Here is a 27,105-nt window from a genome sequence, read left to right on the forward strand (position 1 = left end):
ATAATAATATACTAATGCTCTAAGTAAAAGTATTTATCTTCAACTCACAATCTGTGGATTATATTTGATTAGATAGATTCAAATTGTATGTTAAACATCACGGCAGAGTTGAAAGATACAGTGGTTCTTCCTTTAAAAATTGTGGCGTACTGCAGCACAGCTTGCGGGGTGCCACAGACTTCTATGGCACATTATTTGAGTGTTAGCCATTGTTGCCAGAATGACGCAATTTACCACAATCTGCCACCATCTATCACAAACGGCAATCCATGCTTTGGTTTAGTTTATTTGGCACTGTTTCCAAATGCTAACGTTTCAGCATTTGTGGTACAAATCCTATTCAAGTCATGGTACTGATATTAGCAGTTTTTGCACAGTATGTCAAATCATCTATATGTGACTTTGTTGAGCTTCACAATACATTTTAGAATCTTTTAGTTGATTTGGACATGATGTGCGAAAAATGCTAATATCGGTACCATGACATGAATCAGATTTGTGCCACAAATGCTAAAACGTTAGAATATGGAAACAATGCCAGGGAAACAAAACCAAAGCATGGAGTGCTGTCACACGTTGTCCATAGATTGCTTACAGGGTAAGGAAACCAATGTGTCATATTGTAATTTGGTTGAACTATGCCTTTGAGAGTATTTTATCAATCTGTTGGCTCCAGGTCATCTATAATTCTTTGCTAGGTAAAGCCCCGCCTTATCTCATCTCACTGGTCACCATAGCAGCACCCACCCGTAACACGTGCTCGAGCAGGTATATTTCACTGGTCACCCCCAAAGCCAATTCCTCCTTTGGCCGCCTTTCCTTCCAGTTCTCTGCTGCCAATGACTGGAACGATTTGCAAAAATCACTGAAGCTGGAGACCCATATCTCCCTCACTAACTTTAAGCTCCAGCTGTCAGAGCAGCTCACAGATCACTGCACCTGTACATAGCCCATCTGTAAATAGTCCATCCAACTTCCTCATCCCCATACTGTTATTTAGTTTTTTGCTCCTTTGCACCCCAGTATCTCTCTTGCACATTCATCTTCTGCACATCTATCACTCCAGTGTTTAATTGCTCAATTGTATTTATTTCCCCACTATGGCCTATTTATTGCCTTTACCTCCCTTATCTTACCTCATTTGCACACACTGTATATATACTTTTTTTCTCTATTGTGTTATTGACTATATGTTTGTTTATTCCATGTGTAACTCTGTGTTGTTGTTTGTGTCGCAATGCTTTGCTTTATCTTGGCCAGGTCGCAGTTGTAAATGAGAACTTGTTCTCAACTACACTACCTGGTGAAATAAAATAAAAAAAATAAAAAATATTGACACCTTTTATATTCAAGTCGACTGCTGAACACTAATCAATTGTCGTAAAATAAAATGCCTGACTTCAACTGAAAGACTGTTGTCCAGCGCCTTCTCGCTATCTCCCTTGTTCGTGAAACACGTTTGGACCGTAGTATGGCACAGATTGCCGTTGTGTTGTCCTCTTGGTAGTTTTTTGTTGTTATAGTATTGATAAATGGCAAAGATTCAGCAGACCTAAAGAGACCTCCCAGTAAGCAAAATTAAGTTGAAAAGACATTGAAGTTGGCTCAATTAAGGTTCTGAAATAAAGGTGAAAAAACGTGTTTTTCTGACATTTTAAATACATACTGTATTTTCCAGATGTTGAAAATACATATTTTTCGGACATTGAAATCAGGTAAATTTTCAGTTCTGAAAAAAAAAATGAAAATATGGCATTTACGGATGATGAAAATGCATATTTTGGGGTTTGTGATTCTATGACCAACTGCACGTACATTCTCAACGAAGTAAGCATTATCACAATAATATTACTTTTTTTGCATTGAATTTAGGAAAGAGGAGCCAAATGAAGATTACAACATGGAATATTTATTATTGCTCCCATCTGTAGCATTCACTGTCACGACTTCCGCCGAAGTCGGGTCCCTCTCCTTGTTCGGGTGGTGTTCGGCGGTCGACGTCACCGGCCTTCTAGCCATCACTGATCCATTTTTCATTTTCCATTGGTTTTGTCATGTGTTCCTTCACACCTGGTTCCAATCGCATCAATTGCATGTTGTGTATTTAACCCTCTGTTTCCCCTCATGTCCTTGTCGGAGATTGTTTGATTGTATGTGAGTGTGCATGTTTTATGTTGGTGTGCGACGGGTTTTGTACCCACTTTTGTTATTTTGTACATTTTGGTTTTTGTAGTTTTAACAGCATTTATTAAACAACTCCGTTTTACCAAGTTCATTCTCCTGCACCTGACTTCCCTTCCACCAACACGCACCCATTACAGAATCTCCGACCACCTATGGAGTCAGCAGGAGAAGGTACCCCGGCCATGGAGGTGGAGGAGCGTGTCCAGGAGCATGCGGTTATGCTTCTCCATCTGGGCGCCGCCATGGATTGCGTTGTCCAGACAATGGACCGCTGGGAGAGACAGAGAGTTCTTCCAGCGCCTCCACCAGCACAACTGGGGTCTCTCCTGAGCGCCCCTTTCCCGCCTGAGCCCAGTGGGATCCGTCTCTTCTTGCCACAGGAGTACGACGGTAGTGCTGCCAACTGCCAGGGGTTCCTCCTTCAACTTAACCTCTATCTGGCCACGGTCCACCCAGCTCCATCGGACCATGTGAGGGTGTCCGCCCTCGTCTCGTGCCTCACCGGGAAAGCCGTGGAGTGGGCCAACGCCGTGTGGAGAGGGAGATGCGGCGTTGGACCATTTTGAGGAGTTCACCCGCCGTTTCCGGGCAGTCTTCGACCACCCGCCCGACGGCAGTGCGGCGGGTGAGTGCCTATTCCATCTGAGGCAGGAGACGAGGAGCGCCCAGGAGTTTGCCCTGGAGTTCCGGCGTGGGATGGAACAACAGGGCCCTGATCGACCACTACTGCTGCAGTCTGCGCGAGGACGTCCATCGGTGTTTAGGGGTTTCCGTTGGTGCTACTACGGTAGAGAGTCCAGACCAGGTCTCCACCTTGCGCATTACCCCTGAATATGCCGATTTGGCTCTCGCCTTCTCTAAAAAGAAGGGGACTCAATTACCACCTCATCGACGGGGCGATTGTGCGATAGATCTCCTGGTAGACGCTGCACTTCCCAGGAGTCACGTGCATCCCCTCTCACAGGCGGAGACGGAGGCTATGGAAACATATGTCTCCGAATCCCTGCGTCAGGGGTACATTCAGACCTCCACTTCACCCGTCTCCTCGAGTTTCTTTTTGTGAAGAAGAAGGAGGGAGGTCTGCGTCCGTGTATTGACTACCAGGGTCTAAATCAGATCACGGTGAGGTATAGTTACTCGCTACCTCTCATATCCACAGCGACAGAGTCTATGCAAGGGGTGCGCTTTTCCACCAAACTAGATCTCAGGAGCGCTTACAATCTGGTGCGTATCCGAGAGGGAGACGAGTGGAAGACGGCTTTCAGTACCACCTCTGGGCACTATGAGTACCTCGTCATGCCGTACGGGTTGATGAATGCGCCATCAGTCTTCCAAGCTTTTCTAGACAAGATTTTCAGGGACCTGCACGGGCAGGGTGTAGTGGTGTATATTGATGACATTTTGATATACTCCGCTACACGCACCGAGCATGTGTCCCTGGTGCGCAAAGTGCTTGGTCGCCTGTTGGAGCATGGCCTGTACGTCAAGGCTGAGAAATGCCTGTTCTTTCAACAGTCCGTCTCCTTCCTAGGGTGGAGATGGAGAGTGACCGCATTGCAGCCGTGCGTAATTGGCCGACTCCCAACACGGTAAAGGAGGTGCCACGATTCCTAGGGTTTTCCAACTACTACCGGAGGTTTATCCGGGGTTTTGGTCAAGTAGCGGCTCCCATTACTTCACTGCTGAAGGGGGGCCTGGTGCGCTTGCAGTGGACAGCTGAGGCGGACAGGGCTTTCAGTCACCTGGGGGCTTTGTTTACCTCGGCTCCCGTGCTGGCCCATCCGGATCCCTCTTTGGCGTTCATAGTGGAGGTGGACGCGTCCAAGGATGGGATAGCAGCTGTGCTCTCTCAGCGCTCGAGTACGCCACCGAAGCTCTGCCCTTGTGCCTTCTTCTCGAAGAGGCCCAGCCCGGCGGAGCGAAACTATGACGTGGGGGACCGGGAGTTGTTGGCTGTCGTCAAGGCCCTGAAGGCGTGGAGACATTGGCTTGAGGGGGCTAGACACCCTTTTCTCATCTGGACTGACCACCGCAATCTGCAGTACATCCAGGCGGCGAGGAGACTGAACCCTCGCCAGGCAAGGTGGGCCATGTTTTTCACCCATTTTGTGTTTACCCTTTCTTACAGACCAGGCTCCCAGAACGTTAAGGCAGACGCATTGTCCCGGCTGTATGACACAGAGGAGTGGCCCATGGATCCCACTCCATTACTCCCCACCTCTTGTTTGGTGGCGCCGGTAGTGTGGGAGCTGGACGCAGACATTAAGCGGGCATCACGTGCAGAGCCTGCTCCCCCTCAGTGTCCAGTTGGGCGTCTGTACGTTCCGTCTGCTGTCCGCGACCGGCTGATCTATTGGGCCCACACGTCACCCTCCTCTGGTTATCCTGGGATCGGTCGGACGGTGCACTGTCTTAGTGGGAAGTACTTAACTTTAGCTAAGGATGTGAGGGTTTATGTTTCCTCCTGCTCGGTGTGCGCCCAGTGCAAGGCTCCTAGACACCTACCCAGAGGTAAGTTACAACCCTTACCCGTTCCACAACGGCTGTGGTCGCACCTGTCAGTGGATTTCCTAACCGATCTTCCACCTTCACAGGGTAACACAACGATCCTGGTCGTTGTGGATCGTTTTTCTAAGTCCTGTCGTCTCCTTCCTTTGCCCGGTCTCCCTACGGCCCTACAAAGTGTGGAGGCCCTGTTTACACACGTCTTCCGGCACTACGAGGTGCCTAAGGATATAGTATTTGATCGGGGTCCCCAGTTCACGTCAAGGGTCTGGAAGGCGTTCATGGAACGTCTGGGGGTCTCGGTCAGCCTTACCTCAGGTTTTCACCCCGAGAGTAACGGGCAGGTGGAGAGAGTTAACCAGGATGTGGGTAGGTTTCTGAGGTCTTATTGCCAGGACCGGCCGGGGGAGTGGGCGGCATTCGTGCCCTGGGCAGAGATGGCCCAGAACTCACTCCGCCACTCCTCCACTAACCTTTCTCCATTCCAGTGTGTATTGGGGTATCAGCCGGTTCTGGCTCCTTGGTATCAGAGTCAGACCAAGGCTCCTGCGGTGAACGACTGGTTCCGGCGCGCAGAAGAAACATGGGACGCCGTCCACCTTCAGCGCGCCGTACTGCGCCAGAAAGTTGGTGCAGACCGTCACCGCAGTGAGACCCCGGGGGACAGGGTCTGGCTCTCGACCCGAAACCTGCCCCTCCGCCTGCCCTGTCGGAAGCTGGGTCCGCGTTTTGTGGGGCCATCTAAAGTCCTGTGGAGAGTGAACGAGGCATGTTACAGGTTACAGCTTCCCCCCGATTACCGCATTAACCCCTCGTTCCATGTGTCTCTCCTCAGGCCGGTGGTGGCTGGCCCACTCCAGGAGTCTGAGGTGCGGGAGGTTCATTACATTCACTTATTTTAGCTTTTTCAAAAACTTGAAAACTGGCACCAATGATGTTCAAAGTAGTCCAACCTACAGAATAAACCAACACACCACTTCAACTACAATACATTCTCAGTAACAGTTACATAATTATTTGCTTTGACTGTGATGTGTTTTTCTTTATCTACAGTGCCTTCAGTAAGTTTTCATACCCCTTGCATTATTTCACATTTTGTTGTGTTACAGCCTGATTTAAAATTGGATTAAGTAGATAATTTTGCTGACCCATCGACACACAATACCCCATAATGATAAACATGTTTTTAGACATTTTTCTAAGAGCATTCCACGCCTGGATTGTGCAATATTTACCCATTATTCTTTTCAAGCGCTGTCAAATTGGTTGTTGATCATTTCTAGACAACCATTTTCAGGCATTTCCATAGATTTTCAAGTAGATTTAAGTCAAAAACTCAAGAACATTTACATTCTTCTTGGTAAGCAACTCCAGTGTAGATTTGGACTTGTGTTTTAGGTTATTGTCCTGGTGAAAGTTGAATTAATCTCCCAGTGTCTGGTAGAAAGCTGACTGAACCAGGTTTTCCTCTAGGATTTTGCCTGTGCTTAGCTTCATTTAGTTTATTTTATATCCTGAAAAAATCCTCAGTCCTTAATGATTACAAGCATACCCATAACATTATTGTCACGCCCTGACCATAGAGAGCTGTTTATTCTCTGTGTTGGTTAGGGCGTGACAGTGACCAGGGTGGGTTATATAGGTGATTAATTATCTATGTTGGCCTGGTATGGTACCCAATCAGAGGCAGCTGTTTATCGTTGTCTCTGATTGGGGATCATATTTAGGCAGCCATTTCCCCATTGTCCTTTGTGGGATCTTGTCTAGGTATAGTTGCCTGCGAGCACTACATGAGCTTCACGTTTCGTTTTGCGCTTTATTGTTTTCTTTGAGTTTCACTACCTAATAAAGAGGATGGAACCATACCACGCTGCATCTTGGTCCACTCATTATAACGATCGTGACAATTATGCAGCTACTACTATACTTAAAAATATGAGTGGTATGAGTAGTACTCAGGTACTCAGTAATGTTTTGTATTGGATTTGCCCCAAACATAAGGCTTTGTATTAAGGACAAAAAGTGAAATGCTTTGCAAATCTTTTTGCAATATTAAATCAAATCACATTTTATTTGTCACATGCGCCGAATACAACCTTACCATGAAATGCTTACTTACAAGCCGTTAACCAACAATGCAGTTAAAGAAATAGAGATAATAAAATATTTACTAAATAAACTAAAGTAAAAAAATCAAGTCAATCAAAAAGCAACACAACACATTTACATGACAATAATGAGGCTATATACAAGGGGTACTGAGTCAATGTGCGGGGGTACAGGTTATTTGAGGTAATTTGTAAAGTGACTATGCATAGATAATAAAGAGCGTGTAGCAGCAGTGTAATAACAATGGGGGGGTATATGATTAGTTTAGTTGTTCAGCAGTCTTATGGCTTGGGAGTAGAAGCTGTTAAGGAGCCTTTTTGTCCAAGACTTGGAGCTCCGGTACCGCTTGCCGTAAGGTTGACAGTTTGTTGGGCCTTCCTCTTACACTGCCTAGTATATAGGTCCTGGATGTCAGGAAGCTTGGCCCCAGTGATATACTGGGCCATATGCACTACTCTCTGTAGCGCCTTACGGGTCAGATGCTGAGCAGTTGCCATTCCAGGCGGTGATGCAACCGGTCAGGATGCTCTCGATGTGCAGCTGTAGAAGTTTTTGAGGATCTGGGGACCCATCCCAAATCTTTTCAGTCTCCTGTGGGGGAAAAGGTGTAGTCGTGCCCTCTTCACAACTGTCTTTGTGTGTTTGGACCATGACAGTGTGGTGGTGATATGGACACTAAAGAACTTGAAACTCTCAACCCGCTCCACTTCAGTCCCATCGATGTTAATGGGGGCCTGTTCGGCCCTCCTTTTCCTATAGTCCACGATTACCTCCTTTGTCTTGTTCACATTGACAGAGAGGTTGTTTTCCTGGCACCACACTGCCAGGTCTCTGACCTCCTCCCTATAGGTTGTCTCATTGCTGTCAGTGATCAGGCCTACCACTGCTGTGTTGTCAGCAAACGTAGTGATGGTATTGGAGTAGTGCTTGGCCACACAGTTGTGGGTGAACAGGGAGTACAGGAGGGGACTAAGCAAGTACACCTGAGGGTCCCCAGTGTTGAGGATCAACGTGGTGGATGTGTTGTTGCTTACCCTTACCACGTGGGGACGGCCCATCAGGAAGTCCAGGATCCAGTTGCAGAGGGAAGTGTTTAGTCCCAGGGTCCTTAGCTTAGTGATAAGCTTTGTGGACATATATGGTGTTGAACGCTGGGCAGTAATCAATGAATAGCATTCTCACATAGGTGTTCCTTTGTCCAGGTGGAAAAGGGCAGTGTGGAGTGCGTATGAGATTGATTCATCTGTGGATCTGTTGGGGCGGTATGTGAATCAGAGTGGGTCTAGGGTTTCCGGCATGATGGTGTTGATTTGAGCCATGACCAGCCTTTCAAAGCACTTCATAGCTACCGACGTGAGTGCTACGGGGCGATAATCATTTAGGCAGGTTAACTTTGCTTTCTTGGGCACAGGGACTGTGGTGGTCTGTTTGAAACATGTAGGTATTACAGACTCAGCCAGGGAGAGGTTGAAAATGTCAGCGAAGACACCCGCCAGTTGGTCCACGCATGCTTTGAGTAAAAGTCCTGGAAATCCATCTGTGAATGTTGACCTGTTTATAGGTCTTGCTCACATCGGCTACGGAGAGCGTGATCACATAGTCATCTGGAACAGCTGGTGCTCTCATACATGCTTCAGTGTTGCTTGCCTCAAAGCAAGCATAAAAAGCATGTAGCTCGTCTGGTAGGCTGGCATCACTGGGCAGCTCACAGTTGGGTTTCCCTTTGTAGTCTGTAATAGTTTTCAAGCCCTGCCATATCCGACGAGCATCAAAGCCGGTGTAGTAAAATTCAACCTTAGTCCTGTATTGACGCTCTGCCTGTTTGATGGTTCATCTGAGGGCATAGCAGGATTTCTAATAAGTGTCCGGATTAGTGTCCCACTGCTTGAAAGCGGCAGCTCTAGCCTTTAGCTCCGTGCGGATGTTGTCTGTAATCCATGGGTTCTGGTTGGGAAATGTACGTATGGTCACTGTGGGGACGACGTCATCGATGCACTTATTGATGAAGCCAGTGACTGATGTTGTGAACATATTCCAGTCTGTGCTAGCAAAACAGTCCTGTAGCTTAGCATCTGCGTCATCTGACCATTTAAGGGTAAAGTTGATAATTCCATAACTAGGACAGCAATCACTTTTGTGAGCCACACTGCATGGTCAATGTGGGAGGAAAAGAGAATCTCACTCCAGTAAAAATGTGTAAATGGTCAAAACCATTTGATTTGTTCTATCATATCATTTGCTATGTTATAGCAAATTCCTTAAGATAAATATTGATACATTACTAGCTCAATTACTTTTAATCTGCAAAAACTTTAATTAGCGGGTGATGGTGATTTCAGATCAAAAGTGGACAGCCTATACATTGCTCCCCCTAATCTGATAGTGGGGTTGTAGATGCCCAGTCTACCTTATGGCTCATCTCAGGTGCTTACAAACACCATAGACATTTAAATAATTTACACACACACACACGTGTTTATGCAACAAATGTTAGTGTGTCGGATCATATCACATCGGACCAAATCGCATCGATTCGTTCCTCTAATCAAACCGAATTGCACTGAATCATTTCAAACTAAAGCGTATCATTCCTGTATTGAATCGGAGCCCATGTACAGTATCTAGATATGAATCGAATCGTCTTCAAGGGGAAAGATGCACATCCCTACTAGAGCACTGTAGAGCACAGTAGAGTACAGTACGCTTTCTTTACTTTACTGTAATCTATTGTGCTCTACTGTATTGTACTGTACTCTAGAGTACTGTACTCTGTTTCTTTACTATACTTTACTGTAATGTACTGTACTCTGCTGTGCTCTACTGCACTGTGCTGTTCAAACTTGTGAAACATAGATGTCTATGATTGGTTCAGATTTAGTCAGGTCCGGACCGAACCAATCTGAATCAATTATAGACGTCTATGTTTGGGCCAAATCAAAGCTAGTACGGACAGGATCAGATCTGAACCAGTTATAGACATCTATGTTTGGGCCAAATCAAAGCTGGTACGGACAGGACCAAATCTGAAACAATGATAGACTTCCATGTTTCGGCCAAATACAGGCCGGTCCGGACAGTATGTCTGTGGACGTTGAAATCAAGGCCGGATAGGATGAAATCTGAACACAACATATACAGTACCAGTCAACAGTTTGGACACACCTACTCAGTGCATGGGTTTTTCTTTATTTTTACTATTTTTCTACATTGTAGAATTGTAGTGAAGACATCAAAACTATGAAATAACACATATGGAATCATGTAGTAACCAAAAAAGTGTTAAACAAATCAAATATATATTTATATTTGATACTCTTCAAAGTAGCTTCAAAGTGCCACCCTTTGCCTTGATGACAGCTTTGAACACTGTTGACATTCTCTCAACTAGCTACAAAAAAAACACTACTAAACGACACCAAAAATAAGAAGAGACTTGCTTAGGCCAAGAATCATGAGCAATGTACATTAGACCGGTGGAAATCTGTCCTTTTGTCTGATGAGTCCAAAATTTTGATTTTTGTTTCCAACCGCTGTGTCTTTGTGAGACACAGAGTAGGTGAACGGATGATCTCTGCATCTGTAGTTCCCACCATGAAGCACGGAGGGAGAGGTGTGATGGTGTGGGTGTGCTTTTCTTGTGACACTGTCAGTGATTTAATTATAATTCTAGGCACACTTAACCAGCATGGCTACCACAGCATTCTGCAGCGATATGCCATCCCATCTGGTTTGCGCTTAGTGGGACTATCATTTGTTTTTCAACAGGACAATGACTCAACACACACCCAGGCTGTGTAAGGGCTGTTTGACCAAGAAGGAGAGTGATGGAGTGCAGCATTAGATGACCTGGCCTCCTCAATCACCCGACCTCAACCCAATTGAGATGGTTTGGGATGAGTTGGACCACACAGTGAAGGAAAAGCAGCCAAGAACTGCTCAGCATATGTCAAGACTGTTGGAAAAGCATTCCAGGTGAAGCTGTTTGAGAGAATACCAAGAGTGTGCAAAACTGTCATCAAGGCAGTGGCTACTTTGAAGAATATCAAATATCTTTTAATTTGTTTAACACTTTTTTGGTTACTACATGATTCTATATGTGTTATTTCATAGTTTTGATGTCTTCACTATTATTCTATAACGTAGAAAATAGTAAAAAAGAAAGGAAAAACCCTTGAATGAGTAGGTGTTTGCAAACTTTTGAATGGTACTTTAGGTCTATGATTAGTTCAGATTGGTTGTGAAATCAAGGCCGATCCAGATCGCACCAAAAGACCCCCACAAAACATCCGGTCCAGACACCACCAAAAACAGACCTCCAAAAGACCTCGGAGTCGGTCCGTGCTTAGTCGGCTATAATGCCTGTTTTACACCACTTCTGAGTTATTACTGAATAAGAGTTTCACATTTATTAATTGTGAAAACAATTGCTTCAAAGACTATTTGAAGTGGGGAATCATTTACACATGTCGCCTATTTAGGCTATTCTGTTGCATACTCTGCTTGTGTAGCTGCCTATCTAAAAAAAAAATATCCAAACTATAGGCTAGAAACTTGGTATCTGCATGTCGGTTTGAGAAAAAGTAGACCTTCCTCTACCCTGCAATGACATTGAGACTAGCCTACTGAATATTCAACAAGCAGAAATTAATCATATAATTATTAACGGCATATTGTAATCCCCTCTCCTGCAATAAATCCGCTGTAATCCGCAGTTTTGTGGAAATGTGAACTGTTCCCCAGGGAATGCTTTTTACAGCGCTGTTTCTCTCTGGCAAACTGCCTTGTTCCTGGAAAAAAAACGGAATCTTTAGCCTGAACAACTGCATGAAGAGAAGAAGCTGCTCTTTCGTCCTCCCCTCCTTTCGGTTCAGCTCTGAGCAACTCTTGGACTGTCAGCATGCATTCATGTCAAATAAGGAATGTTGTCTTGACCGACAGCGCGAGAGAATACGGACTCAGAAAGATATTTGGACCACACAGGCTTAGGCCTATGAATTTCAATGTAAACGGACAACTTTCACGAGTTAATGGTAGCCACATAAAAAAATTCTAATCACCATGTCAGTGCTATGTAAAGCAATTCATTTACACATGACTTTTAGTTTGAATCCCTACCTCTGTGGTTTTTGATGAATAAAGAACCAATGCGCACTTCATGCAGGATTGGCCATTTGCGCCTGTTTAACTAGCCGTTTGGTTGTCTCTTTGTGGTCTAATTAGACCATTGATTTATATCGCCTTGATGGTTGTGGAATGTATGTTACATTGCCTTTCTTAGGAGCATCCAATGTCCGGCCAATTTAGACGAAACACGTAGTGCAATGGCCCCTGCTCGGACACACCTGCGCACTGTCTCTGCACAAGATAGGCTTCCTGCTGATGTTTAGCTTTCCCTACAACATGGTTGTAAAGGGGCAATTTTACATAGTAAATGCCTTTGACACGATTCAGCTTAGGATAGCCTGTAGAAAAATGTCAATGGAATAGACTTGATATGGATTTCATGTGTCAATTTCACATCTCAATTAAGACTAATAACTGTTTGTAATATAGCCTTGCATTAAAATGAATAAAGAATAGACTCTAAAAAGTAACTTGGTCTGGGCTAGAACATTTACATGTTACAGCCTTGCCTATTGTGTTCCATAAGTAGCAGCATGAGACTGACATCTCTGCCCTACTTAGAACTGCATGGCACTTTCAGCATATCAGACAACAGGAAATGTCCAAAAACACGCCATATCTGGAATGTCCATAGCCTACACTCCTCATTAAACCATACAGCAGTTCAATCCAACACATGTATGCAGGTCATGTCACATGCTCTGCCTGTCTGTTGCTCACAGCTCATACCTGTCATCTCAATACAGTGGCTCCTGGAGCCCTTCCACTTCTTGCAAACATGACAGCTAAACCTTATCTTAAAAGAGCTCCATAATCCGATTGTTTTAAATGAAAGTATATTTTCAAAAAGGAACAGAATATAATCAGAAAGCACTAACAGAGTCCCAAAGAATAGCCATAAACCCTTTACCTGAGTGTTCTGTCTGGTCAGAAGAAAAGGAGCCCTGCTGTCAGTATCGCCGTCTGTCCAACAGACTCACAACACTGTCTTAAATCCATCCATAGTCTGAGGCCAGGGATTCCCAACAAAGATCCAGGTGTAAATGAGCACAGCGCTGCAGGATAAGAGGGTGAGGGGCTCTGTTGTTTCGGCTCCCTCCTCTCACTGTCCGTCTGAAATCCTGAGAGTGCAGTCACCAGAAACCTCCTCAGCTCACAGCCACGACACTCTGTCACAAACTAGCCAGGGTTTACAGGATGGAAAGCTGCTCAGGTCACCTATATATCAGCGCAGACAGCAGCTCCTTTCTCTCCTTCTTTCTCCCTCTCCCTTTTCTCTCTCTTCTTACTCCTGTGAGGATGAAACCCTCTCGTGACGACAGGGAGTTAATTTGCCTCCTCACTTCTCAGATACGGACGGAGATTGGCTCCAGCGGAACGATAGTTCTGTCTCCTCTTGGCTCCGTCCCCCCATTGAGAAGCTGCTCTGGTTGTGTGTGTGAGGCTCAACCCTCTTTCCAAAGCACTAAGTAGTGTCTATATGTGTATTACAATACAGCCCAGCCAGAGAGCGAAAGGGAGAGAGAGGGAATGTCCATAGAGAGAGAGAGAGAGAGAGCAAGAGAGAGAGGGTGAGAAAGAGAGGGAGAGAGGGAGAGCGGGAGAGAGAGCGAGAGAGCTGGATCACATGTCTTAAAGCAAGACTGCCCACTTCTGCATCGAGACTATCATCTAATGAAGCATGCCTATTAACCCCCCTCCACTCGAGACATGATGCTCTGTGCTTTACAGCTGGAATGCTTGTCACTGGGTGTGTGTCCCTTTGTGTGTGTATGTGTATGTGTATGTGTATGTGTATGTGTCTGTCTGTCTGTCTGTCTGTCTGTCTGTCTGTCTTGTCTTTGTCTGTCTGTCTGTCTGTCTGTCTGTCTGTCTGTCTGTCTGTGTCTGTGTGTGTGCTGAGAGGGATTGAGAGGGTATGGAGGAGGAGTGAATGTGCCTCTTTTACTCATTGCCATCCAGCGTTTAAACGGAGATTGAAATATGCTCAGAGCATGATGCTTTTAATAGAAGGGAGTTTGCCTCATCCAAGCTCTGTAATCACCACATTATCCAGCGCTGGCTGCTTTGCTGGCTTGCCTGTTTTTGTGGTGGCATTGAGGCTTTGTTTAGCACCTAGATCCTCTTGCCGTTTCACACCTCCCAAACAAAGTTGCATCTGCCACAGCTGGCGTAGTGAGCGAGCATTCACCTGATGTTCAGTCACAAACTGAATCTGCTGGTTCAGGGGCATAGATGTCCATTGGTTTTCGTGTTGTTGTTGCTAGTCCACAGTCAGGCAGAAGGAAACCAACCAACAGTGTTTATAGGAGGAAATGGAGTGTGTAAAATAGGGGATAGACCACCTAACTCCCTCTATGTAGGAGTTCACCTTTAGCTAGACTTACTGTTAACCGGCTATGTTTATGGCAATCAGCCACACCTGCCAAAGCTCTCTCCAAGACTGTAACGCCCAACACAGGAGATGAGAAGCAGGTACAGGGAGTGAACCATTTAATATAGACGGACATGCAACGGAACAAGAACAGCATTTGGACATAAACACAACACGACAAACAATGCTGTTTGGAACCACACAGAGGAGCAGACATATATGCAGGGACAATCAACAAAGTGAGGGAGTCCAGGTCCAGAGTCCAATGAGCGCATCTGCGCGTAATGATGGTAACAGGTGCGTATAATGATGGGTAGCCTGGGGGAGCGGGAGCAGGCGTGACAGTAACCCCCCTCTAGGGGCGAACCTGCCGAGCCAATCGAGGTAAGGAAACCTCTCGAGCCAACTAGCGCGTGACAGCCCAACGAGCCAGCTTAGGCACCCCCGGTTCCATTGGCTCCAGAATCCAAGCCCAACGTATCAACAAAACAAAAATAATTATGGGCCGGCTGAGGCATAGGTGCCCGACGAGCCGGCTGAAGCATGACGTGGGATGGGAACCTGCCGAGCCAACCGGGGCAAGGAAACCTCTCGAGCCAGCTAAGGTGTGACAGCCCGACGATCCATCTTAGGCATCCTCAGTTCCATCGGCGGCGGCCCCCGGGTCCGACTTCACCAACAAAACAAAACCCCCAAAATACTCTCTGATTCTTCTTGTAATGGTAGTATCATTCTGTAAGGCCCGACGCAGGAGATGAGAAGCAGGTACAGGGAGTGAACCATTTAATATAGACGGACATGCAACGGAACAAGAACAGCATCAGGACATAAACACGACATTACAAACAATACTACTACAGGGAACAACACAGAGGAGCAGACATACAGTGGGGAGAACAAGTATTTGATACACTGCCGATTTTGCAGGTTTTCCTACTTACAAAGCATGTAGAGGTCTGTAATTTTTATCATAGGTACACTTCAACTATGAGAGACGGAATCTAAAACAAAAATCCAGAAAATCACATGTTATGATTTTTAAGTAATTAATTTGCATTTTATTGCATGACATAAGTATTTGATACATCAGAAAAGCAGAATCAAGCTCCTAACTATATTGTCCAGAACCGTCGTTTCACATTGACATGATAATCATACTTTCCTTGTATTCTTCTGTACCTAGAGTGTTGCACACCACTGCAGCAGGGATTTTTGGCCCACTCTCTCCCTACAGATCTTCTCCAGATCCTTCAGGTTTCGGGGCTGTCGCTGGGCAATACGGACTTTCAGCTCCCTCCCAAAGATTTTCTATTGGGTTCAGGTCTGGAGGACTGGCTAGGCCACTCCAGGACCTTGAGAATGCTTCTTATGGAGCCACTCCTTAGTTGCCATGGCTGTGTGGCTTCGTGTCGTTGTCATGCTGGAAAAACCCAGCCACGACCATCTTCAAAGCTGCTTTCTGAGGAGGAGAGTGTTGGCAATTTTGGCCAAGATCTGCGATACATGGCCCATCCATCCTCCCCTCAATGGTACGGTGCAGTCGTCCTGTCCCATTTGCAGAAAAGCATCCCCAAAGAATGATTTCCCCATCCATGCTTATGGATTGTTCCTCATTCACTGCTGGTGGTTGGTGTACTCATACTTCTTCTTCCTCCAAACACGGCGAGTGGAGTTAGACCAAAAAGCTCTATTTTTGTCTCATCAGACCACATGACCTTCTCCATTCCTCCTCTGGATCATCCAGATGGTCATTGGCAAACTCCAGACACCTGGACATGCACTGGCTTAAGCAGGGGGACCTTGCGTGCGCTGCAGGATTTTAATCCATGACGGCGTAGTGTGTTACTAATTGTTTCTTTTGAGACTTGTGGTCCCCATCTCTCTCAGGTCATTGACCAGTCCTGCCGTGTAGTTCTGGGCTGATCCCTCACCTTCCTCGTGATCATTCATGTGCCCACGAGGTGAAATCTTGCTTGGAGCCCCAGACCGAGTAGTTGACCGTCATCTTAACTTCTTCCATTTTCTAATAATTGCGCCAACAGTTGTTTCCTTCTCACCAAGCTGCTTGCCTATTGTCCTGTAGCGCCATCCCACCTTGTGCAGGTCTACAATTTTTATTCCCTGTGTCCTTACACAGCTCTCTGTCTTGCCATTGTGGAAGATTGGAATCTGTTTGATTGTGTGTGACAGGTGTCTTTTATAACAGGTAACGATTCAAACAGGTGCAGTTAATACAGGTAATGATGATAGAATCACAGGGGCTTCTAAAGAAAAACAGACAGGTCTGTTGGATGACCGGAATCTTACTGGTTGTAGTGATCAAAATTACTTATTCATGCAATTAAAATGCAACAAATTAATTATTTCAAAAATCATACATCTGAATTTTCTGGATTTTTGTTCTTAACGATTCCGCTCCCTCACAGTTGAAGTGTACCTATGATAAAAATTACAGACCTCTACATGCTTTGTAAGTAGGAAAACCTGCAAAATCGGCAGTGTATCAAATACTTGTTCTCCCCACTGTATATGCAGGGACAATCAACAAAGTGAGGGAGTCCAGGTGAGTCCAATGAGCGCAGCTGTGCGTAATGATGGTAACAGGTGTGTATAATGATGGGTAGCCTGGCGCCCTCGAGCGCCAGGGAAGGGGAGCGGGGGCAGGCGTGACACAGACTGACATTTCACAGAAAATGAAACCAACTTATTAGTGATGTGCATCATTCCCTTTCAACACAATTTGACACGTATCTAGATACATAGGCTCCGATACGATACATTAATAATACCTTTAACTTTGAAAAAAAAATTGATTAGAGAATGAATCGATGCGATATGGTTCGATGCATTAACATTTGTCGCATAAACACAACAAAAATTGGACTAACTGGTGATATTAGGTTAGGGTTAGGGTTAGGGTGAGAGTACGAGTTAGGGTTAGATTTAGTGTTAGGGAAAATAGGATTTTGAATGAGACTGAATTGTCTCCACAAGGTTAGCTGTACAAGACTGTGTGTGTGTGTGTGTGTGTGTGTGTGTGTGTGTAAATGATGTATGATTATGGTGTATGTACTATGTAGCACCTGATCTGAGCCTTAAGGGACACTAGGAATATACCACCCCGCTATCTGATAAGGGGGGGCAGGCAATGTCCTCCCACTTTGGTTCTGAAATCCCCATCACCAAATATTAACTTGTCATTTTTGCAGATTAAGGGTTTGAGCTAGTAATGTATCAATATTTATTGTTTACAAATTAGCTATGACATAGCCAATAAATATACAGCACAATTTAGCACAACGTTGGATTTCACCCCCATTTCAAAGTCATTTTGACCGTTTGGAAGTTGTTAGCTATCTTCTTTTCTCTTCCTCTTTGTCAATGCAGTGTGCCTCTCAATATGATTGCTGCTCCTTATGAAATAGTCAACTTTAGCCTGTATATTTAAAAATGACCAAATACACTGATTGTTTAAAGCAAAACTACCAAACATATTTCTAATGGTGAACCTGAACAATAAAATCAAAGTATATTCTAAGCCCCGTTCAGCAGTTAGCCTACAGTGCCATCAGAAAGTATTCAGACCCCTTGTAACGTAACAAAATGTGGAAAAAGTCAAGGGGTCTGAATACTTTTCGAAGGCACTGTATATAACCAGCAGGGTTGACTGTTTTTCCATTTATGAATCTGTTATTCAATGCGTTTCTATTTGCTAATAGCAGTAATGACAAAATCAATGTTTCATCAAAACATTTTTTTAAATAGATATTATTTTAACCTACAGGTGTCAAATAGCTAAATGATCCTTGGTATGACCATCTGAAAACAATTACATATGATAGCTTAGCAGTAGTCCGGCGTTGCTGTACCTCCAAAATCACGTCGCTGTCATGCCTCCCTTGGAGGTCTGGAGAATGTTGTATTGTAAAAATGGTTTGAATGGTCCACTGGCTCCCAGCGGCAAGATTTTGATTCAATGTTACATTTCAAGAATCCTCCCCCCACATGCCTGTGTTATGTTCGTCAATGTTTTCAGACCGTGAAAGACACATTTGGCAGAGAGTTGTTCCATAAGCTATTTTGCAATATTGCACTGTTTTCTCAGTAGTAGGCTCTATACACAAAATCGACATTCATCAACACACTTTGATGGGGTTTTAATCAGTAATTTCCCGGCCATCCTCAACATAGACTGTAAAAATAATCGTCCTGCACTGTTGCACCTACGACAGTAATCTACTGAGCGCTATTGGAGCTCCTGTAAAGGTTTTCTTCCTGGGGTGAAGGAGAGGACCAAAATGCAGCGTAGCCAGTGCTCAACATGTTTAATTATAAGAACAAGTGAACACTACAAACAACTTACAAAATAACAAACGTGCAAAACCGATACAGACCTATCTGGTGCAGAACACAAACACAGAGACAGGTAACAACCACCCACAACGAACACAGTGAAACAACCTACCTAAATATGACTCTTAATTAGAGGAACGCAAAACACCTGCCTCTAATTAAGAGCCATACCAGGCAACCCTAAACCAACATAGAAACACACAACATAGAATGCCCACCCAAAACTCACGCCCTGACCATCACACACATACAAAACAACAGAAAACAGGTCAGGAACGTGACAGCTCCGCCCAAGCAAGGCATTTGATTGGTATTCTATGTAGCGAGGCGTCACCGATTTACACCGGGTCTCCACCCCTATTTAGCTATTTTTCTGCCATGAACTTCCCCAGGTTTATCAATGTGGCTAGCTTAGTAGAAACCCAGCCTCGGGCCCCTAGACTCTAGGGGGATACAATATGCATTATTTTGTTATAAAAAGATAGGTGCTGCTGATAATAAAATAAAATAAAATTGTATTTGTCACATGCTCCTTACAGTGGAATGCTTACTTACAAGCCCTAAAACAACAATGCAGTTTAAAGAAAAATACCCCCAAAATACCAAAAATAGCAGCAGTAAAATAACAATAGCGAGACTACAGTATATACAGGGGGTACCGGTACAGAGTCAATGTGCGGGGGCACGGGTAAGTCGAGGTAATTTAGGTAATATGTACATGTAGGTAGAGTGACTAAAGTGACTATGCATAGATAATAACAGAGAGTAGCAGCAGGGTAAAAGAGGGGGGGAAATACACGCTACACACGGAGGAGAAACCTCTACTCCTAAACACCATCCAAAAGGGTACCACTGCCGTGAGAAAAGACAACCCCGTGGTGCAGACACGCACCCCTAACAAAGTAACCAGAGCAAAACAATCCCGCACAAAGACTAGCAGGCAGCGAAGGTTAATAAACCCACCGAAATCAACTAATAGGACACAGGTGTAAACAAAACAGACAGACACAAACGAAAAGGAAAAATGGATCGGTGGCAGCTAGTAGGCCGGCGACGACGACCGCCGAGCACCGCCCGAACAGGGAGAGGAGCCACCTTCGATGGAAGTCGTGACACTTATGGCTTGGGGGTAGAAGCTGTTTAGAAGCCTCTTGGACCTAGACTTGGCGCTCCGGTACCACTTGCCATGCGGTAGCAGAGAGAACAGTCTATGACTAGGGTGGCTGGAGTCTTTGACAATTTTTAGGGTCTTCCTCTGACACCGCCTGGTATAGAGGTCCTGGATGGTAGGAAGCTTGGCCCCAGTGATGTACTGGGCCTTACGCACTACCCTCTGTAGTGCTTTGTGGTCGGAGGCCAAGCAGTTGCCATAACAGGCAGTGATGCAACCCGTCAGGGTGCTCTCGATGGTGCAGGTGTAGAACCATTTGAGGATCTGAGGACCCATGCCAAATCTTTTCAGTCTCCTGAGGAGGAATATGTTTTCTCGTGCCCTCTTCACGACTGTCTTGTTGTGCTTGGACCATGTTAGTTTGTTGGTGGTGTGGACACCAAGGAACTTGAAGCTCTCAACCTGCACCACTACAGCCCCGTCGATGAGAATGGGGGCGTGCTCGGTCCTCCTTTTCCTGTAGTCCACAATCATCTCCTTTGCCTAGATTACATTGAGGGAAAGATTGTTGTCCTGGCACCACACAGCCAGGTCTCTGACCTCCTCTCATTGCTGTCAGTGATCATGCCTACCACTGTTGTGTCGTCAGCAAACTTAATGATGGTATTGGAGTAGTGCTTGGTCACACAGTTGTGAGTGAACAGGGAGTACAGGAGGGGACTAAGCAAGCACCCCTGAGGGTCCCCAGTGGTGAGGATCAGCGTGGTGGATGTGTTGTTACCTACCCTTACCACCTGGGGGCGGCACGTCAGGAAGTCCAGGATCTAGTTGCAGAGGGAAGTGTTTAGTGATGAGCTTTGAGGGCACTATGGTGTTGAACGCTGAGCTGTAGTCAATGAATAGCGTTCTCACATAGGTGTTCCTTTTGTCCAGGTGTAAAGGCAGTGTGGGTGCAAATAGAGATTGCATCATCTGTGAATCTGTTGGGGCGGTTATGCAAATTAGAGTGGGTCGGGGGTTTCTGCGATAATGGTGTTGATGTTAAACATGAAGAGCCTTTCAAAGCACTTCATGGCTACAGATGTGAGTGCTTCGGGTCGATAGTCATTCAGACAGGTTACCTTAGGTTCTTGGGCACAGGGACTGTGTTGGTCTGCTTGAAACATGTTTGTATTACAGACATTCACAAGACCCTGCGGCCTTGTGAATGTTGACCTGTTTAAAGGTCTTACTCACATCAAGCCTCGGAGAGCGTCATCACACAGTCATCTTGTGGTGGTAAATAGACAGCTACGAAGAATACAGATGAAACCCTCTAGGTAGATGGTGTGGTCCACAGTTATCATGAGATTCTTACCTCAGGTGAGCAAAACCTCGAGACTTCCTTAGATTCGTGCACCAGCTGTTGTTTAAAATATACATAGATCGCCACCTCTTGTCTTACCAGAGGCTGCTGTTCTATCCTGCCGATACAGTGTATAACCCAGCCAGCTGTATGTTTTCATGTCGTCTTTCAGCCACGGCTCTGTGAACATAAGATATTACAATTTTTAATGTCCCGTTGGTAAGATATACAGTGGGGAGAACAAGTATTTGATACACTGCCGATTTTGCAGGTTTTCTACTTACAAAGCATGTAGAGGTCTGTAATTTTTATCATAGGTACACTTCAACTATGAGAGACGGAATCTAAAACAAAAATCCAGAAAATCACATTGTATGATTTTTAAGTAATTAATTTGCATTTTATTGCATGACATAAGTATTTGATACATCAGAAAAGCAGAACTTAATATTTGGTACAGAAACCTTTGTTTGCAATTACAGAGATCATACGTTTCCTGTAGTTCTTGACTAGGTTTGCACACACTGCAGCAGGGATTTTGGCCCACTCCTCCCTACAGATCTTCTCCAGATCCTTCAGGTTTCGGGGCTGTCGCTGGGCAATACGGACTTTCAGCTCCCTCCAAAGATTTTCTATTGGGTTCAGGTCTGGAGACTGGCTAGGCCACTCCAGGACCTTGAGATGCTTCTTACAGAGCCACTCCTTAGTTGCCATGGCTGTGTGCTTCGTGTCGTTGTCATGCTGGAAGACCCAGCCACGACCCATCTTCAATGCTCTTACTGAGGGAAGGAGGTTGTTGGCCAAGATCTCGCGATACATGGCCCCATCCATCCTCCCCTCAATACGGTGCAGTCGTCCTGTCCCCTTTGCAGAAAAGCATCCCCAAAGAATGATGTTTCCACCTCCATGCTTCACGGTTGGGATGGTGTTCTTGGGGTTGTACTCATACTTCTTCTTCCTCCAAACACGGCGAGTGGAGTTAGACCAAAAAGCTCTATTTTTGTCCATCAGACCACATGACCTTCTCCCATTCCTCCTCTGGATCATCCAGATGGTCATTGGCAAACTTCAGACAGGCCTGGACATGCACTGGCTTAAGCAGGGGACCTTGCGTGCGCTGCAGGATTTTAATCCATGACGGCGTAGTGTGTTACTAATGGTTTTCTTTGAGACTGTGGTCCCAGCTCTCTTCAGGTCATTGACCAGGTCCTGCCGTGTACTTCTGGGCTGATCCCTCACCTTCCTCATGATCATTGATGCCCCACGAGGTGAAATCTTGCATGGAGCCCCAGACCGAGGTGATTGACCGTCATCTTGAACTTCTTCCATTTTCTAATAATTGCGCCAACAGTTGTTTCCTTCTCACCAAGCTGCTTGCCTATTGTCCTGTAGCCCATCCAGCCTTGTGCAGTCTACAATTTTATCCCTGATGTCCTTACACAGCTCTCTGGTCTTGGCCATTGCGGAGAGGTTGGAATCTGTTTGATTGAGTGTGTGGACAGGTGTCTTTTATACAGGTAACGAGTTCAAAAGGTGCAGTTAATACAGGTAATGAGTGGAGAACAGGAGGGCTTCTTAAAGAAAAACTAACAGGTCTGTGAGAGCCGGAATTCTTACTGGTTGGTAGGTGATCAAATACTTATGTCATGCAATAAAAGCAATTAATTATTTAAAAATCATACAATGTGATTTTCTGGATTTTTGTTTTAGATTCCGTCCTCTCACAGTTGAAGTGTACTATGAATAAAAATTACAGACCTCTACATGCTTTGTAAGTAGGAAAACCTGCAAAATCGGCAGTGTATCAAATACTTGTTCTCCCCACTGTACGTGCTTCTAGTTCGTCGACTTTATTATCCAGCGATTGTACGTTGGCCAATAGTACCGATGGCAAAGACAGATTAGCCACTCATCGCCGGATCCTCACAAGGCACCCCGATCTCCTACGTCTCTTTCTCCTGCAAATGACAGGATGAGGGCCTGTTCGAGTGTCTGGAGTAAATCCCTCTCGTCCGACTCATTAAAGAAAAATTATTCATAAGTTACAAACAATGTGAATAAACAAACAAAATAGCACAGTTGGTTAAGAGCCCATAAAACGGCAGATATCCCCTTCGGCGCCATGTTCCCACATGTATGCCACGACGATGACAATGCTGCCATCGTCGTTGAGGCAGAGGACATGTACGTGTAGCCCATGTATGTGATGCTGTCTGGTCTAAAAGAGTATGGCATGTCATCAGATACATGGGCTACAAATAGTAAGACTCTGCCTGGGGCCTCCAAAATCACAAAGTTCGCCCGTGTGGGTGTGTTTGTGTCAATGTGTGGTTGTGCATATGTATTTCTGTACATGCATGTGTGCATAAGTGTATGTTAGGGAGATAGCTGTGACGCTGTGAAGCTGTGAGCAGATGTAGCAAGTGTAAATGCTTAGCTCCCTGACAACTGGTTCCTGGTGTGTTTGAGATGGTAATGCTCCGTTCACCTTAGCAGTGGTGGTCATCCAAGCCAGAGAGCATAGAAGACCCTCTGTGTCCTCCACTCCTCTGTTTGTTCCTCCCGCTGCTTGAGTGTGCCAGGCAGATGCACACAGCTAGCCCAGAGTTACGAGCAGTAGGGGAGGGGCGGCGGGGGGCTGTGCAGGAAAATTAGAGTGCAGTAAAATGGAGGAGGAGAAAGAGAATTATATTTATTATTCTCTCTGTTGGGTAACACAAAGGGAAGGTGCCTTGGGTACCTGCAGTGGGAAATTGGCACCTTAAAATAGTGGTCGTTAACAGGGCCTTTCATGGTATGACGACACCAAGAGTAATGGTAGAGAAGTTACTGCCATACAGTACATGTCTCTTTATTTAAATCTATGTTTTGTAACATTGCTCTTTGTAAAGGGATAACTCTATAGTGATATAATGGAGAAGATGCAGTGAATGTTGAAGCTGCCATATGGGCTTATGTTAGGTAATACAACAAAGCAAACTGAATGTGACAAGCAATTACCATAATGATTTTCATTGCAGTATTTTAAATATTGATACAAAGGATCAAAATTATGTTAGAAAGCGCATAAATTAGTACATTACGTGAACATTGAGATGCATTAATATTATTGAGCTGATTATGATTATTAAGCTGAATCATGGCTGGTACCTTCTTTAAAACTTCACAATCCCTTTATGAAAAAAATTATCACTATGGTCCATCAGGTTGGACAGAAATGAAACTCCTGAAATATGTCTCAAAGGAAGACTTCATGGGATAATCCACCCCAAAAACCTAATTCCTATTATTAACAGTGTTAAATATTGTTAAATAACACTAATATATTTGAAACCATCATTTTTGTGACCAAATGTTTCATTTTATCTTCCCAGAGTAAGAGCAGAGAACATGGGGCGGCAGGTATCCTAGTGGTTAGAGCTTTGGAATAGTAACCAAAAGGTGGCAAGGTCGAATCCCCCGAGCTGACAAGGTAGAAATGTGTCATTCTGCCACAGAACAATGCAGTTAATCCGCTGTCATTGGAAATAAGATTTTTTTCTTAACTGACTTGCCTAGTTAAATCAAGGTAAAATTTAAAAAAAAATGTAGTTAGAACAAGGTTGGTAGAAACATGTGAAAGTTGTTGTTGGGAATCTGTTGCAGCTCAAGTGTACTACATAACCCACAATCTCTCATTGGGCTGGCTAAGTAGCTTGCTAGAACACATAGCTAATACCAAAGTCAATATTAGCATGTGAAGTAGATATCTAGCTGTAAAATCGGCTAAACAAACTACACTATCAACTTCACACAGAGTTCAACTTTCAGTTTGTCTCTGCCCAGAGTGAGAGCAGAGTACGTTTCTTTCCCACAGAGATACTTTTGAGGAGATGGGAAACTCCATTAGAATCATATTAACGGCCATTGTGTACATTGCCCATGTGTCGTCAATGGGCATTTTCCTTCAAGGAGTGAATGGGAATCAATTGGGCACTAGCTCAAAAGCCAAACATTAGCATGAATTTCGTGGAGTGGTATAAAGTACCACTGTAGTTTTGGGGGGGTATCTGTACTTTACTTTACTATTTACATTTTTGAGAACTTTTACTTTTACTATATTCCTAAAGAAAATATTGTACATTTTACTCCATACATTTTCCCTGACAGACAAAAGTACTCGTTACATTTCGAATGCTTAGCATGACAGGAAAAAGGTCAAATTCACGCACTTGTCAAGAGAACATCCCTGGTCATCCCTACTGCCTCTGATCTAGCAGAATCACAAATGCCTCCTTTCTAAATGATCTCTGAGTGTTGGACTGTGCCCCTGGCTATCCGTAAATTAAAACAACAAGAAAATGGTGCCGTCTGGTTTGCTTAATATAAGGAATGTGGATTGTTTATACTTTTACTTTAATACTTAAGTATATTTTAGCTGTTACATTTACTTTTGATACTTAAGAATACAGTGGATTCGGAAAGTATTCAGACCCATTCCCTTTTTCCACATTTTGTTATGTTACAGCCTTTTTCTAAAATAAAAAATGTGTCATCAATCTACACACAATACCCCATAATGACACAGCGAAACAGTTTGTAGAAATGTTTGCAAATGTATTAAAAATAATAAACAGAAATACCTTATTTACAAAAGTATTCAGACCCTTTGCTATGAGACTCGAAATTGAGCTTAGGTGCTTCCTGTTCCATTGATCATCCTTGAGGTGTTTCTACAACTTGATTGGAATCCACCTGTGATAAATTATATTGATGTACAAGATCTGGAAAGGCACACACATTTCTATATAAGATCCCACAGTTGACAGTGCATATCAGAGCAAAAACCAAGCCATGAGGTCGAAGGAATTTTCCGTAGAGCTCAGAGATAGGATTGTGTCGAGGCACAGATCTGGGGAAGGGTACAAATAAATTCTGCAGCATTGAAGGTCACCAAGAACACATTGGCCTCCATCATACTTAAATGTTGGGTGCAACCAAGACTCTTCCTAGAGTTGGCCGGCCGGTCAAACTGAGCAATCGGGGGAGAAGAGCCTTTGTCAGAGAGGTGACCAAGAACCTGATGGTCACTCTGACAGAGCTCTAGAGTTCTTCTGTAGAGATGGGAAGAACTTCCAGAAGGACAAGCATCTCTGCAGCACTCCACCAATCAGGAGTGCGGAAGGCACTCCTCAGTAAAAGACGGAAGGCACTCCTCAGATGGAAGGCACTCCTCAGTAAAAGGAACATGACAGACCACTTGGAGTTTGCCAAAAGGCAGCTTCTCTGGTCTAAAGAGACCAAAATTGAACTATTTGGCCTGAATGCCAAGCGTCACGTCTGGAGGAAAACTGGCACCACCTCTACGGTAAAGCATGGTGGTGGCAGCATCATACTATGGGGATATTTTTCAGCGGCAGGGAGTGGGAAACTAGTCAGGATCGAGGGAAAGATGAACGGAGCAGTACAGAAAGATCCTTAATGAAAACTTGTTCCAGAGCACCCAGGACCTCAGACTGGGGTGAAAGTTCACCTTCCAACAGGACAACGACCCTAAGCACACAACCAAGTCAACGCAGGAGAGGCTTTGGGACAAGTCTCTGAATATCCTTGAGTGGCCTAGCCAGAGCCCGGACTTGAACCCGATCGAACATCTCTGGAGAGATCTGAAAATAGCTGTGCAGCGATGCTCCCCATCCAATCTGACAGAGCTTGAGAGGATCTGCTGAGAAGAATGGGAGAAACTCGCCAAATACAGGTGTGCCAAGCTTGTAGCATAATACCCAATACGACTCAAGGCTGTAATCACTGCCAAAGGTGATTCAACAAAGTACTGGGTAAAGGGTCTGAATACTTATGTAAATGTCGTATTTCATTTTATTTATTATTAATTAACATATTTGAATTTTCTTCTAAAAAACTGTTTTTGCTTTATCATTATAAGGTATTGTGCTTAGATTGATGAGGGGGAAAAACAATTTAATCCATTTTAAAATAAGGCTGTAATGTGACAAAATGTGA

At 44.6% G+C, this 27,105-nt stretch overlaps 1 protein-coding gene and 1 long non-coding RNA gene across 3 annotated transcripts in view; one reads left to right on the top strand and one right to left on the bottom strand.

Moving 5' to 3' along the window:
* Positions 1-13,558, bottom strand: part of LOC111969935 (chemokine-like protein TAFA-1) — a 282,898-nt gene extending 269,340 nt beyond the window's left edge. The window contains exon 1 of one of the 2 annotated variants that reach the window (XR_011480559.1): positions 12,833-13,552. The gene's annotated coding sequence lies outside the window, so the exon portion shown is untranslated. Of the gene's footprint in view, positions 1-12,832 lie in introns of both variants that reach the window. The other variant, XM_023996334.2, reaches the window with a different exon arrangement.
* Positions 1-27,105, top strand: part of LOC139028366 (uncharacterized) — a 474,307-nt gene that overhangs the window by 144,498 nt on the left and 302,704 nt on the right. The window lies entirely within an intron of this gene.

The sequence above is a fragment of the Salvelinus sp. IW2-2015 genome, linkage group LG11 (assembly GCF_002910315.2).
Source record: "Salvelinus sp. IW2-2015 linkage group LG11, ASM291031v2, whole genome shotgun sequence".
Taxonomy (NCBI): Eukaryota; Metazoa; Chordata; class Actinopteri; order Salmoniformes; family Salmonidae; genus Salvelinus; species Salvelinus sp. IW2-2015.